We start from the raw sequence: 20,332 nt of genomic DNA on the forward strand, positions 1-20,332 counted from the left end.
AGCAATAAACAAGTATTCTTTAGCAGCAATACAGAAATGATTCATATAATTTTTATTTCCTTTTCAAAATTCATATAAAATATATTTTAGTGCATACATCAAGAAGTTCAGGAACACTTCTCTGATGTGATCCATTTGCTTCTTTCATGGACTCCCTTAGTACTCAAAGATGCACTTTATACTATTTCTTATCTATAGTTTTCCTTGGAAACAAGGCTGGCATGGAAACAAAGAGAAAACCTGAAAGAAAAAACCTTTTAAATGATACACAAAAAATATTTAATCATGAAGATAGTCTGTTTCCTTTCTTTAAAAATACTGTCTGCAGGTCATACATAGATCAGAAAAACTACTTTATCTCTGTCACTAATTTATAAACTTTTCTTCCCAAATATTCAATTTAATTTGATAGCTTTAACCCAAAACTACTTTGTCATAAAACCACTTTAAATTAGAATTTAATTTACCAAGATAGCAAAACAAATGAAACTTAACTATAAAATAATAGAATCCAACTTAAACTTAACCTGTACAAACTTGGTACCTATTTTTGCTGCAGAAAAAAAAATGTTTTGAGTTCAAGTGGCATGTGACAAAACACATCAACCTACTTTTAGAACTCCCCCAAAATAAAGGCAACTATAACCACTAAAGTTCATTGTCCACATATTAAATGTCAGGTTGTTCCTAAGATAATTAATTATATGTATCATGTAACATATTTTCATAGCAAATTTATGATTTGGGAACTATTATTATTCCTATTTTACAAAGGAAAACATCAATACAGGGGCACCTATATGTTAAATAACATTCCCAATTGAGTACAGCTAAGAATAGAGGATCTGGGCATTGAATAAGATATTGGGTTACAAGTACAGAACTACTGTACCAACTGCATCTCTGAGACAGTGAGTGCCTCTGTAAGGGGTATGTGCATGCTTGCATGTGTGTATGTGTGTGTGTTAAGTCCCTAGTATAGAAGGAGAATATGATTCCATAACCCATATCCTTCTGTATCAGATTCTTTAAATCATTTATGTTCATAAAAGTTAGTTCTTTAGTGCAAAATAATAAAAATACTCATATAACAATTAGCATATGGTCTGTTTGAATTTTGAATAAATGAATTATAGCTTCTATACTGAAAGTCATGGTATGGTGCATAGTCAAGATCCATCAATGAAGAGGCTTTAAAATATTTTTTAGCAGAATTTATTTTCATAGTGATAGATTTAAGACTGATGACACCTGTACTTGTTTTTTTCCTGTATTGCAGACAGTGAATATTTTCTAAAGATTAAATCCACCTCATAAATGTCTTTCTTGCTTCAAATACTTTCTGATATATATTTATTAAATATCTTGATATTTCTGTGCAATGTAAGTAGCACCCACAGTTCCTATACACTAATTAAGTTCACAGCTGGTCCATGCAAAATAAGTCATTTTGTCATTCATTTGTTCTAAGAAAGACATTTGTAACAGTGCACAGCTCAGACCAGAACTGTTATCACTAGAGTTGCACTTTTTAAATAATGATGTTCAGTTTCTACTTTTAGATACCAGTGAGATAACACCTGTCTAGACAGATGGTCTCTGGACTGTGAAACTAAAGACAGCTGAGAAGCAGAAAAAGTCATGTTGGTGACTAGTGTGAAACCATTAGTATCTCTTGTGGAAACCTTTTAGTCCCTGAGAAACACTTTCTATTAAAGACTGATGGGCAATTTAAGCCTGTTATGAATATGAATTAGAAAAATGTAGTTGACAGGGAAAATGTTTAGTTCATAAAAGACTAAGGCAGAGTGACCCATAGTTGTACTTAGAATTCATGGATCAGACATACCCTTTAAACAATCCAGGACTATAGTTTTCTATCCTCCAAGAAGTACAGCAGTTACTACCAATTATTTTGCTACAAAGTCAGGCTAAAAAATGTTATAGCACAGCTGATTTTTCCCCTTTTCACCCAGCTGTCCCCTGAGGAAACTAATAAGTGGAAACTAGCTTTAGCTACCCCAAGGAAATATAACAGACACCCAACATATACAGCTCTGATTATACTGTCTTAAACAGCCTACTCTGTCAAATGTGTCACTCTCCAAGGTTAATACCCACTTCTTCAGATGTAATGACATATGCATGATGGAAATTCAACCAGTTCCTTCCAGTTTACAGGTTTAAGCATTCATCAATAACAAGCCAGTAAATATTTATTTATGGTCAAAAAATGTATCTCGATATTATTAAAGCCATGAATGTTACATATGTTTAGCTGAATAGATACTACTTAATTATTTACTTGGAGAAAGAACCCATTATTTCCCTCCCCCACAAAACAGTAAATAAGGTACACAAAATTTCTCATTTCTAAAAAAAACAAATATATCTGACTTATTTTACATCAAAGAAGTATATTTTTAAACTCACAAATATGTAATTAGTGTAGTTCCCTAAAACTGCTGCCTTTTAGTTTAACATTATACAGACTTTTAAAATCTTGCCTCCTTTCTTTTCTGTTATTAATAGGAAGACTGATCTTTTATCTTCAGTTTATAGAGATTTAAATTATAATAGGAAGATATCATCCAAAATAAAGTATATATTAGTTTTTCTTTTGTAGGTATTACTATCTAAAAGTAAGGTAATTTGTTTTACTAAAATTAAGAAAACACTGTTCTTCAAAATAACAAATACCCCTTTTAATCATTATTAACATCACTGAAACTGATAAGTTTTCAAAAATAGATGCATTTAAAGGTTTTGGTTTGGTAATCTAATACTGATTCACTCAGTATAAAGAGATTTTTAACAATTTCAAATATTAAGAAATGTACTGCCTGTGTAAATACATTGACATTATAAAATCTTTTTGTTTATCATATGCTATTATTAGACTTCAAAACCACACAAATACCTTAGGAAAAAAACTGCCATATAATATTTACTAAAATTAAACCCATTTAATAGTGTATAGTTAAATGAGATACATTCTATAGATTATATTAATGTATTAAATTAGTGATACTATAATCATTTTATAGTCATTTTTGTTTGGCTCCTTTTATCTTTTTTGATGGAAAATTTATATCCTATAATACATTTCACTTTGTTTCTGCGTTGTCTCCTGATCAATGACTTTGACACATTTTATGCCTTCCTAAGACTAAAAAATTGTTAAGAGGGTATGTGCTAGGAGTACTGGATTAAAATTCAGAAAGCAACTGTCAATGAACGAATAAACCAATGATTTCCTCTACACACACCTTCAAATCAATTGTGTGGATTATAAGAAAACTGAAGTTAATACAGGTTGTTTGAAATATATATATATATATATATATATATAGTCGGAGATGACTAAGCGACTTCACTTTCACTTTTCACTTTCATACATTGGAGAAGGAAATGGCAACCCACTCCAGTGTTCTTGCCTGGAGAATCCCAGAGATGGGGAAGCCTTGTCCGCTGCCGTAGATGGGGTCGCACAGAGTCAGACACAACTGAAGCGACTTAGCAGTATGTATATATATGTGTGTGTGTATATATATAAATGCAGACACGTTACTTAAAAATAAGCACAGGATATAGTGATATCTGGGGCTTCCCAGGTGGCACAAGGGAACAAGAATCCACCTGCCAATGCAGGAGATGCAGAAGACCTGAGTTTGATCCCTGGGTGAGGAAGATGCTCTGGAGGAGGAAATGCCCAGTATTCTTGTCTGAAAAATCCCATGGACAGAGGAGCCTGACAGTCTACAATCCATGGGGTCACAAAGGGTTGGACACACTGCGGATGCACAACTGAAATTGATATCTAACACAATGCAGCACTTCATATCATATACAGCAAATATAACTGTAGCTTTATAATTCTTGCATTCATAGGACATTTCCCCATAATTAAATTTCTAACTTGAGAACTACAGTGCTTTTCAAACAATCTTAAAATTATTTTCTGCTAAGTATATCAGAAAGGAAACTAAAGTCTGCTATGTATCAATAATAAATGTAGGTCTGACACTGAAGCTGAAGATCCATTACTTTGGCCACTTGATGCAAAGAGATGACTCATCAGAAAAGACCCCGATGCTCGGAAAGAGTGAAGGCAAAAGGAAAAGAGGGTGGCAACGGATGAGGATGTTAGATAGCATGAGCAACTGAAAGGACATAAATTTGCACAAATTCTGCCAGATAGTGAAGGACAGGGAAGCCTGGAGTGCTGCATGCAGTCCATGGGGTTGCCGAGTTGGACCTGACTTAGTGACTGAACAACAAAAAATGCACAGCCTACGCAAGCACTGGAATTCCAGTTAAGCTATTTCAAATCCTAAAAGATGAGGCTGTTAAAGTGATGCACTCCATATGCCAGCAAATTTGAAAAACTAAGCAGTGGCCATAAGATTGAAAAAGGTCAGTTTTCATTCCAATCACAAAAAAGGCAATCCCAAAGATTGTTCAAACTACCCCACAACTGCACTCATCTCACATGTTAGCAAGGTAATGCTCAAAATTCTCCAAGCCAGGCTTCGACAGTATGTGAACTGTGAACCTGCAGATATTCAAGCTGGATTTAGAAAATGCAGAGGACTAGAGATGAAATTTCCAACACCCGCTGGATCATCGAAAAAGCAAGAGAGTTCAGAAAAAAACATTCACTTCTGCTTTTTGACTACGCTAAAGCCTTTGACTGTGTGGCTCACAACAAACAAACAAAGAGATGGGAATACCAGACCGCCTAACCTGTCTCCTGAGAAATCTTTATGCAGGTCACAAAGCAACAGTTAGATCTGGATATGGAACAACAAACAGGTTCCAAATTGGGAAAGGAGTACGTCAAGGCTGTATATTGTCACCCTGCTTATTTAGCTTATATACAGAGTATATCATGCAAATGCTGGGCTGGATGAGACACAAACTGGAATCAAGATTGCTGGGAGAAATATCAATAACCTCAGATATGCAGATGACACCACTCTTATGGCAGAAAGCAAAGAACTAAAGAGGCTCTTAATGAAAGTGAAAGAGGAGAGGGGAAAAGTTGGCTTAAAACTCAGCATTCAGAAAACTTAAGATCAGGGCATCTGGTCCCATCACTTCATGGCAAATAGATGGGAAAACAGTGGAAATAATCAGCAGCTTTATTTTGGGGGGCTTCAAAATCACTGCAGATGGTGACTGCAGCCATGAAATTAAAAGACTCTTGCTCCTTGGAAGAAAAGCTATGATCAACCTAGACAGCATATTAAAAAGCAAATATATTACTTTGCCAACAAAGGTCTGTCTAGTCAAGGCTATGGTTTTTCTCAGTATCATGTATGGATATGAGAGTTGGACTATAAAGAAAGCTGAGCACCGAAGATTTGATGCTTTTGAACTGTGGAGTTGGAAAAGACTCGTAAGAGTCCCTTGGACTGCAAGGAGATCCAACCAGTCTATCATAAAAGAAATCAGTCCTGAATATTCATTGGAAGGACTGATGCTGAAGTTGAAAATACAATACTTTGGCCACCTGATGTGAAGAACTCAATTACTAAAAATGACCCTTATACTGGGAAAGATTGAAGGCAGGAGGAGAAAGGGATGACAGAGAATGAGATGGTTGGATGGCATCCCTGACTTGATCGACATGAGTTTGAGTAAACTCCAGGAGTTGGTGATGGAAAGGGAAGCCTGGCATGATGCAGTCCATGGGGTTGCAGAGTCGGACACAACTGAGAGACTAAACTGAACTGATGCAAGCACTATGACAATGGGAAATATCTGACAAACTCTTCTTATGTATTCACTTGACTGAGTTTTTGAAATATTTGACTTTAAAAATAAAAGATGAAATAATCCTGTGTGGAAAAAAAGTGTAATAATAGTCTAATTCCAGTATAAAATATGAAGAAGAAAAACACAACTAGATCTTAGTTCTAGACCTAAAATCTAGGCAAATCATTAAAATAGCACTACATTTCACCATGCAGTTTTCCTACTTTGAAGGATTACTCTAGGGATCAAGTGAAATAAAATACTTCAAAAATCTATGCAGGGCTTTCCCGGTGGCTTAGTGGTATGGAATCCACCTGTCAAAGAAGGAGACACAGGTTTGATATCTGATCCAGGAAGATCTCACATGCCAAGGACTACCCAAGCCCCCATTTACCACAACTACTGAGGCTGTGCTCTAAAGTCCAGGAGCTGCAACTACTGAGCCCACATGCCACAACTATTGAAGCCAACATGCCCTAGAGCCCGTGGTCTGCAAAGAGAAAAGACACTGCAACCAGAAGCTTGTGCACCACAACTAGAAAGCACTCCCCACTTGCCAAAACTAGAGAAAAGCCTGTGCAGCAACGAAGACCCCACACAGGCAAAAATTACTAAACAAATTTAAAAAAATCTATGCAATACTAGACAACTCAGTGCTATTGTTATATTTTGCACGTTTCCAGTTGAAGGAGACACATATTTGAATATTCTTCCCATCCTGGATATTTATTTTAATGCAATTACTGATCTATTAAATTTATAAATATAATCAATTTCATTTTTCCTATAAAGAAGCATTATTGTCATCAAAAACAAATTGTTCTTTTCATCACAAATACATTCTAACAAAAAGTAATTGCATACAAATAAAACTTTTATTCTAAAGTAGACATTTTAACTAATTCTAACAGTTTTTTATCTAAAACCAATTATTTTTAAAACCAATGAACTTTAATATATATTAAGATGTTTTTATCACATTCTTTTCACAGTTGGATATATTTAACTAGTAGAAATTTTTCAAAGGGACAAAAGCATTTTCAATGAAGTTACTGCAAACTGTTAGCTCATTTAAAACATATCTGTTTATTCATGTAAATTGAAGACAATTTAAATTTTGTTGCTATTTGAATAAAACTGAATGAATATCACTGTATCATGTTTAAAACCACTGTACTTAAACACAATAGAAGAAAAAGAAATAAGATCTGTTTACCAGTTGAAAAACAGTAAATATTTACTAGTTTTGAAAAAGCATCTCCCTAGTAAAAGTTACCTCTTTCTTATCACTCTTCTGTAAAAATATTTTATACACCTAATTAATTGCTTAAGAGTAAAGTCTGAAGCCCTTAGTCTGTCATCCAAATCTGTCCTTATACTACAGTTCCAACTGTATTTGCCAATTCAGTCTTTATACTCCTATAAAACCCAGCCATTAAAAATCTCAGACTCCACCATAACATAGACACATACACCTCTTAGTCTCTTCTACCCCTAAACTACCCTCATGCTAAGTACCTTTATGTCTCACACACTACATCTATTCATGGTGATTTTCTGCTCTTATTTTGGCTCTTGACTGACATTCCTTTTCTCACTCAAAGTCCACAACAAATGCTAGTCTTACTAAACACCCCAGATACAGTCAATAGGTTTCATAAAACATAATTATATTGATGTTTCATCTCATCACTTATTTCTAGTTGAACACATTTTTGTTAGCATTTCATATTCTTCAATAAACTCTTCTTTACAGAGGCAAGAACAAAATATTGAACAACTGCTTAGCGGAGTAGGAAATATTCAAGTGGAGGGCTCTAAATAGCCACTATACATTAGGTTAAACATTTTCTAGACACAGTAGGTTACAAATGTGACTGGCTATTGAGACTATCTAGGACTCAAGGTAGAAAATAAATAATATATATATATATTTTCTAACCATGAAATTTCCTTTTTCACACTAAACTGATATATTTTACACAAGCTTAATGTGTTAATATCGAGAGGTCTTTAGTATTTGTAGGAGGGGACATTGATTAAAAAAAAAAAAAAAAAAACTTGCAATTTTCCACCTACTCAGGGGATGCCTTCTTCACAAGCGGCTACATTTCCCTCAGCCATTGTAACACTGTCACTATTGTTCTTCTTGTGTAGATGTTTATTTTTTCTTGTCATAGCTGTTTTCTGCCATAGTTGCCATGTGCTGGAGCTATTTTATCTTTCAAAGATATTACAAGATGTTTCTATCCTTCTCAACAGAGCAGTGATTTTATCATTGGGATTTTATTTCTACATTTACATGGTCATGTGTTTGTCAGAAAAGGTTTCTTTGGTATAGAGTGTTTCTTAGTTAGTTCCTCAGTATTTCTAGATATCTTTCAAAAGCATAGGATTTACATGTTAATATTTCATAATTCTTAACAATTAGACTTCTAGATTCCCTCAGACTGGATTAATAATTTAGATATACATTAATTTAAATTATACATGGATAGTACTACCAATAATTATGACATATTAATGAGATTAATCAATAATGCATTATATTGACAACATATTATAATTATTATTGTTATTCTTATGATAGTTATAGATATTAATGAACAAAAATGATTTATCCTTGTAAGATATTCAATACATCATGATAAAATGCAAAGATGCTTAATAGAAGCAGGGTACACTTGAAGCTGTATTCTTTAAAGATAAATAAGTGTACTGACAGTAACTGGATACAAACTATTATCAGTAGTAGTCAGAAATCTACTGAATTTTATTATCTCATATTTTCTTTATCACTGTTTTTTCAAAATGACTTACAATGTATTAAATACTTGCTTGAAGTAGTTATACAGCCCTCTATCTTGAAAATCATGAAGCACTTTAGGAAAAGGGCAACTAATTTGAAAATCATAGATTTACATAACTTATTAAGTTCTCTGAGCCTCAGTTCAGCGACTCAATCATGTCCGACTCTGTGACCCCATGGACTGTAGCACGCCAGGCTTACATGTCCATCACCAACTCCTGGAGCTTGCTCAAACTCAAGTCCATCAAGTCAGTGATGGATCTGAACCTCAGGTCCATCATAAAGATAACTGTACTTATGTTAACTTATATTTCCCTTTCCTGACTCAGTGATATAAAATAAAAAATATAATGATATATTATACTGGATACAACATAATCAAACTTTGTTATTACAAACTGTCCCTACTTTTGTCACTGTTAATTTCACAGAAGCATTTATTCGACATCACTTCCTATTCTTATATTTGTCAACTTCAAGGTCTCAGTTTATTTTTCTGACCTACAACACTGTAAATTTAGCTGACATTTAGCTTTCACAATTAGGTCATATTTAATGATAATAGAAAACAGCTGTTGGTTAAATATTAACTAAATAATTACATACTGACAACCAAAATAAAAAAGAAAAATGAAAACAAATTGAAAGCAATTACAACACATTTTCAATGTTCTGAGGACTCTACATTGGATGTATAACATCCAAGACTGCCTCATTTTATCTATGCTTTTCCTTTGATTCTATCCACCATTGCCTAGTAACACCTAGTGCCTTAAAACAAAAATCACAGGGGAATATCTATCTTAGAGCTTAAAGCTCACATTTTTTTTTTTTACTACTATCAAAACTAATTCAGAAATAATCATGCCTTAGAAGAATTTAATCTGATTTTGCTCTTTTGTCTATGTGAAAGTTTCCATATTTAAATTAAAGAAAACATCTTTCTATTCATCAACAAGCCAGGAATTAATGTATAAACTTCCTAGGGTTTCAAATGTATTTATGTTTTCATTCAATTAACTGATATCTATTGCGTGACCTAGGATAACAATTACATACAAAATAGTTACATTAAAATTCCATACATAAGAATAAAAAAAACTGAGAACTGGAAGACTCACTTTCAAAGTAAAATTAACAATTTGCTTTTAAAAACAATAAGACAAAATTAATTGCACAAAATTGTTTAAAAATACCAGGAAGTACTGTAATATAAAAATGACAAAGTAAAAATAACCTATAACATCACCTCACTGAGATAACAACTATTATTATTAAATTTCATTTCTTCTTTTTCTGTATATACAAATACATCCATACAAAAATAGAACTATGCTATTTTGTAATATGCTTATTATACTCAGTAATATATACAATTTTCCATATTATTAAATGTACATAAATATCATTTTAATGACTTAATGGTATTTCATACATAAGCTTCCTGGTGGCTCAGCTGGCAAAGAACCCACCTGCCCCAGTACAGGAGACACACGTTCAATCCCTGGGCCAGTAAGCTCCCCTGGAGAAGGAAATGGCAACCCACTCCACTATTCTTGCCTGGAGAATTCCAAGGACAGAGGAGCCTGGCAGGCTACAGTCCATGTGTTTGCAGAGTCATACATGACTGAGCGACTAATACCAACACCAAACTATTCGACACAGATTCAGTTATCCTGCCTAGACCCAACAGTTGAGCTAGTAATCAAATCCAGGTCTATCTGAAACCGAGGGGTGCTGTCTTTCCAGTGTATCACACAGAAATGTCCATGTAGTTCCTACTCATAGAGCAAAGGGGAAAGTGAGCAAAGTAATAGCAACAGGACCACAGTGGGAAATTACAGACTTTATTCACTCTATAAATTCTTCTGCATAAAGAGGCAGGTACATGTAGAATACACAAATATCCTATCACTTCCATTACTTTAGACCTTCTCAATTTCATTTCCTGTATTTTCTATAAGGTCATGAATCTTCCAGAGATGTAAGCTTCTGTCTAGCCACCAGAATATGTTAGAAATCACCTTCCAAGAAGTACCAAGGAGTTTGTGCTTTGGCACACTATTCAGGCTGTAATTTCTCTGTTTCTTATAGTCAAGACCCTTTAATATACAGGTAATTTAAAATATACATGCATAAGGATAAGAGATTTGTGGGGATGTTTTGTTGTGACTGTCTTCATCACTTGTTCTTCCTGGAAAAAACATCTAATGCAAATAATTTTGGAACTTTATAAGTTCTTTCACTGGAAAGACACTGACCAATAATATCTTACATTAGTCATGTGGAGCTATGTGCAGAACTAGTTCTGAGAAAACTGTAAAATCTAATAAATCTTTTTTGGCCCTGCTTTCTTCTTTTGTGCCTCTTCCCCCTTTTCTGTTCTATAAACACATACACTAACTTCATAAGGTTGATGGTCTAGATTTACTGTAAAAGCCATCCTATATACAATTGGCCCTCTGTATCCCTAGGTTTTGTATCTGTGGATTCAACCTACTCTGGACTAAAAATATTTTGACAAAAAAAATTTCAGAAAGTTCTAAAAAGCAAAACTTAATCTTATCATGCTTGCAACTAATTACCTAGCATTTACAATGTATTAGGTATTATTAATATAAGTATTTGAAAGATGATTTAAAATATACGGGAGTATGTGCCATAGGTTAGATGTAAATACTATGCTGTTCTGTAAAAGCAGCTTGAGTAGATTCGTGAGAGGTGGGTCATGGAACCAGTACCCATGGACTGAGGGACCACCGTAAACAGAAGAAAGGAGTGATTCTACATTTTAAGAGGGTAACTTTTAACATAAACGAACATCCCTATTGCCTCTTTTTACATAACATTCAAAATTACTGACATGTAGATGTAAAAAATACTTGAAGCTTTGGGCTTTCCTGATGTTTTAACATTTTTCTAATACAAACAATCATCATGGTAAAAAAAATTATTGAGCACATACACACACATATATATACATACACACATACATAGACACATATATATACATACATACACACATATATATACACACATACAGACATACATACATATACACACATGCATACACAAGAATCAGACTTCAAAATACACACACATATACATACACACACACACACACATATATATATACACACAACATACACACATACATACATACACACACATGCATACACAAGAATCAGACTTCAAAATGTTAGCAAACAGGATTGCTCAAAAAATCAGTATATTAAAAGAGGTATGTTTCATGTTCTTTTTTGTGAATGTCCATCCATTCAGGGTATAGATCGATAGGGAAACTTCATTGAAAAACACATTTAATCATTATCACAAACAAGCACCTAGAAGCCAATCATGTAAGCTAATACTTAATGCAATAAATGTCAAGACTGGCCTAGATACTTTCATGATTTTTGAACTTAGTTTCTGCCCATATCCAAAAATTCAGATTTAAAATTTAAATACTCATGTAATACAAAAAGTAAAGTTATATACTAAATGTCTTTAGCATGCATATTTGCATTTGTGTTGTTTATAGCTTTATTCTTTATCTGAAATGTAATTAAAATAGACTTAAATACTTTATTCTAAAATTGACAGTGTGTTCTAAAGATAACACAAATCCTCAGTTGACAGCTCATTTCACTTTTTAATGCTAAATAATCTTTTCTTTAGAAATGATATATAGATAAGTGGCTTAAAACACAGTTGTTACTGTTTAGTCATTAAGTCATGGCCAAGTCTTTTGTGAACCTATGCACTGTAGCCTTCCATGCTACTCTGGCCATAGGATTTGCCAGACAAGAATACTGGATTGCCATGCCTTCCTCCAGGGGATCTTCCCAACCCAGGGACTGAACTGTATCTCCTGCATTGGCAGGTGGATTCTTTACTGCTGAGCCAAACAGGGCTGTCAAAAAGTACAGAATCTGGACTAAACCTTGGCTCCCTCACTTAGTAGTAATGAGACTCCAGGCAAGCCGCATCAGCACTCTAATGCCTACTTCTTCATCTAAACAATGGAGACAATGACAGCACTTATCTTACAGAATTAATGTAAATGATGATTAATGAGTTGATCTACATGAAGTCATATTTATGTAAGGTGAACTAATATCAAGTCTCTTCCAGGTCTCAAGAAGTGCTACGTTAAGTATTATTAATAAGTGTTTTCTGTAGTGACTGATAAAAGTTGGTGTATTATGTTATAATACAGTTGTTAATATAATGCTGGTAGATCCAGTGCAGAAATTACATGGAGTTTGATATTACTCTCATTGAAACTACACATTTAAAACAAAAGACCTTCTATGTTAAACATAACTGCCATTCCCTCTCATAAATGTACTACTATCACGTAAGTAAATACTTAATGTGACAAATTTCAAGGTGGGTCCAGATTACTTCATAATTTTTCACATGATATTTGACATTTTTAAAAATCTTCAGTACTTAAAGTGAAAGTGAAGTCACTCAGTCATGTCCAACTCTTTGCAACCCCATGAGTTGTAGCCCACGGAGTTTTCCAGGCAAGAGTACTGGAATGGGTTGCCATTCTCCAGGGGATCTTCCTGACCCAGGGAATCACACCCGGGCTCAGTGACTTAAACTGGTATTTATGAACAGATATAATCAGTTTTAAGATTAAAATATTAAATTTAATATTTAGAATCAGTTATTAATAATAATGAATCCATCAATGAAAAATTTAATAGTTGTTTTTGTGTTGATTCATTTTTATTGATTCCCCACTCAAGAGACTAGTAACTCTATCATATATTTCTTTTGTGCACAGGATACTAAGCTTTCATACTGAGAGGACATACTAATAAACACTGATTTACCTATCTAAGTGAATAATTTTAAAAATATGATAAATGCTTTACATGGAAAAACATAGCTGAATTCAAGGTCTTGCTATCATGTCTTCCTTTTCTTCTGCACAGTGCTTTCTTGACTTTCCCACTGCTGCTTCTCTTTTGGCTCCTCACTTTTTGTCATCCGTGACTCCTCTGGGTTGCCTCAATGTACAGTTATTACATAAAAGGTGCACTTGCCACTCTAATCAAGAGCTGTTCCTTTCTAAAGCTTCTGTTTATTATATTTGTGTTGTATTTCTCCCATTTTCTGCATTTCATTACACTTCAGTGACCTTTTATCACAAGCTGCATCCTTCTGACAAAGTCATCATTCTCTCTCAAGATTCACGTTTCTTTTTATTTCTTCTTTAAGTCACTTGATATATAAGGAAAACCTCAGGCTTGCTCTTCAGGATCACAACTGTGAAGTCAAGAACACAGGAGCAATTCCTTAACAGGTCATATTCTAGGTTCTAAATAAGTGTATCCCCAGTATCCTGCAAGCACATCTGCCAGTAACTCAACAGTAATTATTACCCTCTGAGACACCCCATCATTGGCAGTACCAGTGTACAGATGAGGACACACACACACACACAGTGAGGCAACCTGAGTGGTGGATGCATACAGGAGAGGTACAGACACCAATATGGTATATGTGTATAAGTGCATGGTAGGGGAAGACTTCTGAAAGAGATAAGGTAGTTGCATCTGAATCAAAGTTTCAATATTCTCTTACCATCTGCTCTGTGAGCCCGTCCTCCAAAAAGGCTCCTCACAACATCCGCACAGTTTTAAGCAAACAAGAAGTATCAGGAGCAGGACAGGGGGCATATTTTATGAAGCTCAGGGCAGAACAAAATGGTAGGACTCCTAGTACAAAATTATTATGAATCTCAAGACAGTGGGCCCTTCTGAGTATGGGGCATTGTGACTGCACAGGTCAAATGCCCATGAAGTTGGCTCTGGTCAGAAGGAAGAATGATTCTCAAGAACAGTAAGATTCCTCCTTTCTATTTTCTGTTGCAAAATTCCTTGCTATATGCAGCCATGGGTAACAGACATACCTGCAAAGCCTTTTAAAACTACAGCTTGCACTGAATTGAATTCACTTCACTAATATTTATAGAGCAGTTACTTTGTATAGAATACCACATTTATTACTGGCAAAGAAAAAGTATACACTGTGGCCCTAAAGGAGATCAAAGAGTACTAGGGAGAGAATTACATACAGCACCTGAAATAAACATTAGACTGTGAGAAATGCTGCAACAGAGCTATGAATATTAGCTGTTCCTTTCACCTGCTCCTGCCATATTGCAATATATTGTTTGCTCATCTGTAGCCCAAGAGACCTCAAAGTCCTTTTTATTACATTAACATCAGTGCCTAATATTGTACTCTGTGTATAAAAACTCAAGATTTTAAATTTAAGAGTAAATAAGTGGTCCAGAGAAGACTCGTCTATAATTGTAATTTTTTTTTAGGTTTATGTCTGAAAAAGTATTGTCTTTTGAATCACTTGCTAACTGAGTCTGAATTAGAATTCTGACTCCTATTTATTTTACAGCCTGTTCAAGAGAGGTAGCTTGTTCTGCTCTTTTACAGCAGGAGGGTTCATTAGCCTGAAGACCACTATGAGAATGAGAAACAATGTACACATAGTGCTTGGCCTCTCCTCAATCCAAGTGCTGCAATGAATCACACTCCTCTCTGATCTTCCTTCTCTCTATTTAGCATAGTGGGAAGGAGCACAAAGTCTGAATTTAAATTTTACCACAACTGTGTTAAATAGAAGAAAACAACAGAATGGGAAGGACTAGAGATCTCTTCAAGAAAATTAGAGATACAAAGGGAACATTTCATGCAAATAACGGCACAATAAAGGACAGGTATGGACCTAATAGAAGCAGAGATATTAAGAAGTGGTGGCAAGAATATACAGAACTATACAAAAAAGATCTTTATGACCCAGATAACCATGATGGTGTGATCGCTCACCTAGAGTCAGACATGCTGGAATGTGAAGTCAAGTGGGCCTTAGGAAGCATCACAATGAACACAGCTAGCAGAGGTGATGGAATTCCAGTTCAGTTCAGTTCAGTTCAGTCGCTCAGTCGTGTCCATCTCTTTGCGATCCCATGAATTGCAGCATGCCAGGCCTCCCTGTCCATCACCAACTTCCGGAGTTCACTCAGACTCACGCCCATCGAGTCAGTGATGCCATCCAGCCATTTCATCCTCTGCCGTCCCCTTCTCCTCCTGCCCTCAATCCCACCCAGCATCAGAGTCTTTTCCAATGAGTCAACTCTTCCAGTTAAGCTATTTCAAATCCTAAAAGATGATGCTGTGAAAGTGATGCACTCAACATGCCAGCAAATTTGGAAAACTCAACAGGGGCCACAGGACTGGAAAAGGTCAGCTTTCATTCCAATCCCAAAGAAGGGCAATGCCAAAGAATGATCAAACTATCTCACAATTGCACTCATCTCACACGCTAGCAAAGTAATGCTCAAAATTCTCCAAGCCATGCTTCAACAGTACATTAACCATGAATTCCCAGATGTTCAAGCAAAATGTAGAAAATGGAGAGAAAATGAGGTCAAATTGCCAACATCTGCTGGATCATTGAAAAAGAGAATTCCAGAAAAGCATCTACTTTCACTTTATTGATTACACCAAAGCATTTGACTGTGTAGATTACAACAAACTCTGGAAAATTCTTCAAGAGATGGGAATGCCTGACCACCTGATCTGCCTCCTGAGAAATCTGTATGCAGGTCAAGAAGCAATAGTTAAAACCAGGCATGGAACAACAGACTGATTCCAAGTCAGGAAAGGAGTACATCAGGGCTGTATATCATCACCCTGCTTATTTAACTTACATGCAGAGTACATCATGCGAAATGCAGGACTGGATGAAGCACAAGCTAGAATCATGATTTCAAGGAAAGATATCAATAACCTCAGATATACTGATAACAACACCCTTATGGCACAAAGTTAAGAAGAACTAAAGAGCCTCTTGATGAAAGTAAAAGAGGAGAGTGAAAAAGCTGGCTTCAAACTCAACATTCAAAAAATGAAGATGAATGTCATTCAGTCCCATCACTTCATGGCAAACAGATAGGGAAACAATGGAATCAGTGACAGACTTTCTTTTCTTGGCTCCAAAATCACTGCAGATGGTGACTGCAGCCATGAAATTAGAAGATACTTGTTCCTTTGAAGAAAAGCTATGACCAACCTAAACACATATTAAAAAGCAGAGACATTACTTTGCCAATAAAGGTCTGTCTAGTTAAAATATGGTTTTTGCAGTAGTCATGTAGGGATGTGAGAGTTGGATTATAAAGAAAGATGAGCGCTGAATAATTGATACTTTGAATTGTGGTGTTGGAGAACACTCTTGAGAGTCCCTTGGACTATAAGGAGATAAAATCAATCAATCCTAAAGGGAATAGGTTCTGAATATTCATTGGAAGGACTGATGCTGAAGCTAAGACTGCAATACTTTGGCCATCTGATGCAAAGAAATGACTCACTTGAAAAGACCCTGATGCTGGGAAAGATTGAAGGCAGGAGGAGAAGGGGATGATAGAGGATGAGATGTTTGATGGCATCACCAACTCAATGAACATGAGTTTGAGCAGGCTCCGGGAGTTTGTGATAACAGGGAGGCCTGGCGTGCTGCAGTCCATGAGGTCTCAGAGTCAGACACAACTGAGCAAATGAACTGAACTGAAGAGCTGTGTTATCCTGAGCAGTTAACTTAACCTCTATAGGCCTCAATTTTCTTCATGAATGAAACAAGGAAAAAAAAATAAAACCATTACCACAATGTTCTCATGGAGATTATGTAAGTTTTGTAAGTAAAGCATTGGGAAACTATATCTGACCCATGGTAAGTATTTCAGAGTTTCTGCAATTAGTATTATTACTGTGAAAGTGAAAGTGAGATTCTCTCAGTCATGTCTGACTCTTTGCGACTCCATGGACTATACAGTCCATGGAATTCTCTAGGCCAGAATACTGGAGAGGGTAGCATTTCCCTTCTCCGGGGCATCCTTCAAACCCAGTGATTGAACCCAGGTATCTCGCATTGCAGGCAGATTCTTTACCAGCTGAGCCACAAGGGAAGCCCAGTAATACTGGTGTGGGTAGCCTATCTCTTCTCCAGGGGATCTTCTTCACCCAGGAATTGAACTGTGGTCTCCTGCATTGCAGGTGGATTCTTTACCAACTGAGCTCACCATTATTTAATTGGAGCAGTATTAAAACCTCAAATTCTTATTAGACTCCTTATATGGGATCTCATCAAAATAGCTCTCACATATATTCATTCCACAATGACTTCATTCAAATTCACACATGTGTATTTTTCTGAATGAAATAGCACATTGCTTCTCCTGATATACAAACACTTCTATTAGCTTTCCCTTTAATTAAAAAATAAATATTAAAAAAAAAAAAAAAAACCCTCTGAATGACCTCTCTATTTTCTGGTCTCTGAAATCTCTTATACGTAAACTTCAAATACAGATTAAAAATTTATTATCAGTGTCCATATATTTATAAGGATATTGTTAAACCTTTATATTTTGCTCCTTATTTACCTTTGCATATTTTGACAGGTACATAGGAAGCTAGTAAGTTTATTATGATTTATCATTTGACATATAGGCCCTTAGTGAAACCAATTAAAATTGTGAAACCAGTTAACAAAAATTTTCATATTACATATTCACTGTTATCGACAGAGTCAAAACTGTTTGAAAGTAACTAGACAAAAAGAGTAAATGGAAGGTAACAGATAAAAATTTGTATCTCGATCTTTTTTCTGACCATTTTGACACTGGGAAGATTTCTTAAAACTTCTGACCTTAATTTCCTTCCCTATCAACAAAGGGAAAAGAATACTTTTTCTATTTAATTCACAGGGACATTGTGAGAACCAAGATATTCAAATGACGATTAACAAACTTAGAGACATTATAAGATTTTAATATAAATATATCAAATATTTTCATGTATTACAATAAATGAGCCATACTTATATTATTCATTACTATAATAATATTCCAAATTAATATTTTCCTTCCACTTAACACATTTTCTTTTAATTAAGAAACTAATGTACCATTGATCATCATTAGAAAATCTTCTAAAAGGTACTAGAACAAAAATATGAATTAGTGTTGTTTATTATGATGATTTCACATTTTTACAAATGAAAAAGAAATTCATAATACTAAGCTGTACTCAAAGTCTAAGTCCTAATCTTTTATTTAATGACAATCATATACAAAATGAGCTTTTTATATGCAGGATCCTGGGTATAAAACGTACTCAGCAATAAACCTTTCCTAGCTTGCTCCTTGGAAGAAAAGCTATGATAAAGCTAGGCAGCGTATTAAAAAGCAGAGACATTACTTTGCCAACAAAGGTCCATATAGTCAGAGCTATGGTTTTAACAGTAGTTATGTATGGATGTGAGAGTTGGACTATAAAGAAAGTTGAGAGCCGGAGAACTGATTCTTTGAAATTGTACTTGAGAAAAAGGTGAAATTGCAGTGTTGGAGAAGGGTCTTGAGCATCCCTTGGACTGCAAGGAGATCAAACCAGTCAATCATAAAGGAAATCAACCCTGAATATTGATTGGAAGGACTGATGCCGAAACTGAAGCTCCAATATTTTGGCCACATGATGCAAAGAGCTGACTCATGGGAAAATTAGTAGGAAAGACTGAATGCAGGAAGAGAAGGGGACAACAGAGGATGAGATGGTTGGATGGCATCAAGAATTCGAGGGACATGAATTTGAGCAAGCTCTGGGAGTTGGTGATGGACAGGGAAGCCTAGTGTGCTGCAGCCCATGGGTTCACAAAAAGTCAGACACAACTGAGCGGTTGAATTGAACTGAACAGCAACCCACTCCAGTACTCTTGCCTGGGAAATATGATGGACAGAGGAGCCTGGTAGGCTACAGTCTATGGGGTCGCAAAGAGTCAGACATGACTGAGCAACTTCACTTTCACTTTTCACTTTCATGCACTGGAGAAGGAAATGGCAACCCACTCCAGTGTTCTTGCCTGGAGAACCCCATTGATATGAGCCTGGTGGGCTGCCATTTATGGGGTCACACAGAATCAGACACACTGACGTGACTTAGCAGCAGCAGAGCTGATATAATGTGAAAATGAAGAGTAAACTACTACAATTATAATCATATTTTGATTAATAAATAAAGAAATGTATATTGACCTGATAAACAACATCTTAGAAAAAATATGTGGTTATCTGTTACAGTAAGTAGAATTTGGGTATTGAATTGATAAAATATTTTGAAAGTGTGGTTAATAAAAGGAAATAAAACAGAAAAGGTAAGATTTTACCAACTTCTACAGCTCTTTAATGCAACGTTACCTAAAAATTAGAATTTTTTTCCTATTCCTTGAAATTCAAAACAGACTTTTAGCACTAGAAAATCAGAATTGTTTGAAAGAGCTAATAAAGAAAGGTAAACACATAGGAAAACCTAGAAATAGAAGAAAATAAAAACAGAAATATATACAAACCATAGGGGTAAATTTAACAGGAAAAGTCAAATGTATAAGAACTATATCATATAAAAGTAAAGTCATTTGAAAAAATTAACAGTGGATTGGAAAACAGAAATATTATCATCTATATTTACTTATGGATTCACTCAATGCATTTTTAGTGAGACCTATTTATGTATAAGGCAATGATCTATGCTTTGGAAACATTAAAAATAATCATTCAGGGACCTGCCCTTAAATTAGCTGGAGTCAAACAGAAATTCTAATACATGAACATAAATAACCACAATGCAGATCAGAGAGAAGACTTACAGTAGCATACACACCAACTGTGATGGT

The 20,332-nt window shown here is 35.1% G+C and overlaps 1 protein-coding gene across 2 annotated transcripts in view; it reads right to left on the reverse strand.

Annotated features, from left to right (window-relative positions):
* Nucleotides 1–20,332, reverse strand: part of CNTN5 (contactin 5) — a 1,681,138-nt gene that overhangs the window by 1,578,320 nt on the left and 82,486 nt on the right. The window lies entirely within an intron of this gene.

The sequence above is a fragment of the Bos indicus genome, chromosome 15 (genome assembly GCF_029378745.1).
Source record: "Bos indicus isolate NIAB-ARS_2022 breed Sahiwal x Tharparkar chromosome 15, NIAB-ARS_B.indTharparkar_mat_pri_1.0, whole genome shotgun sequence".
Lineage (NCBI taxonomy): Eukaryota > Metazoa > Chordata > Mammalia > Artiodactyla > Bovidae > Bos > Bos indicus.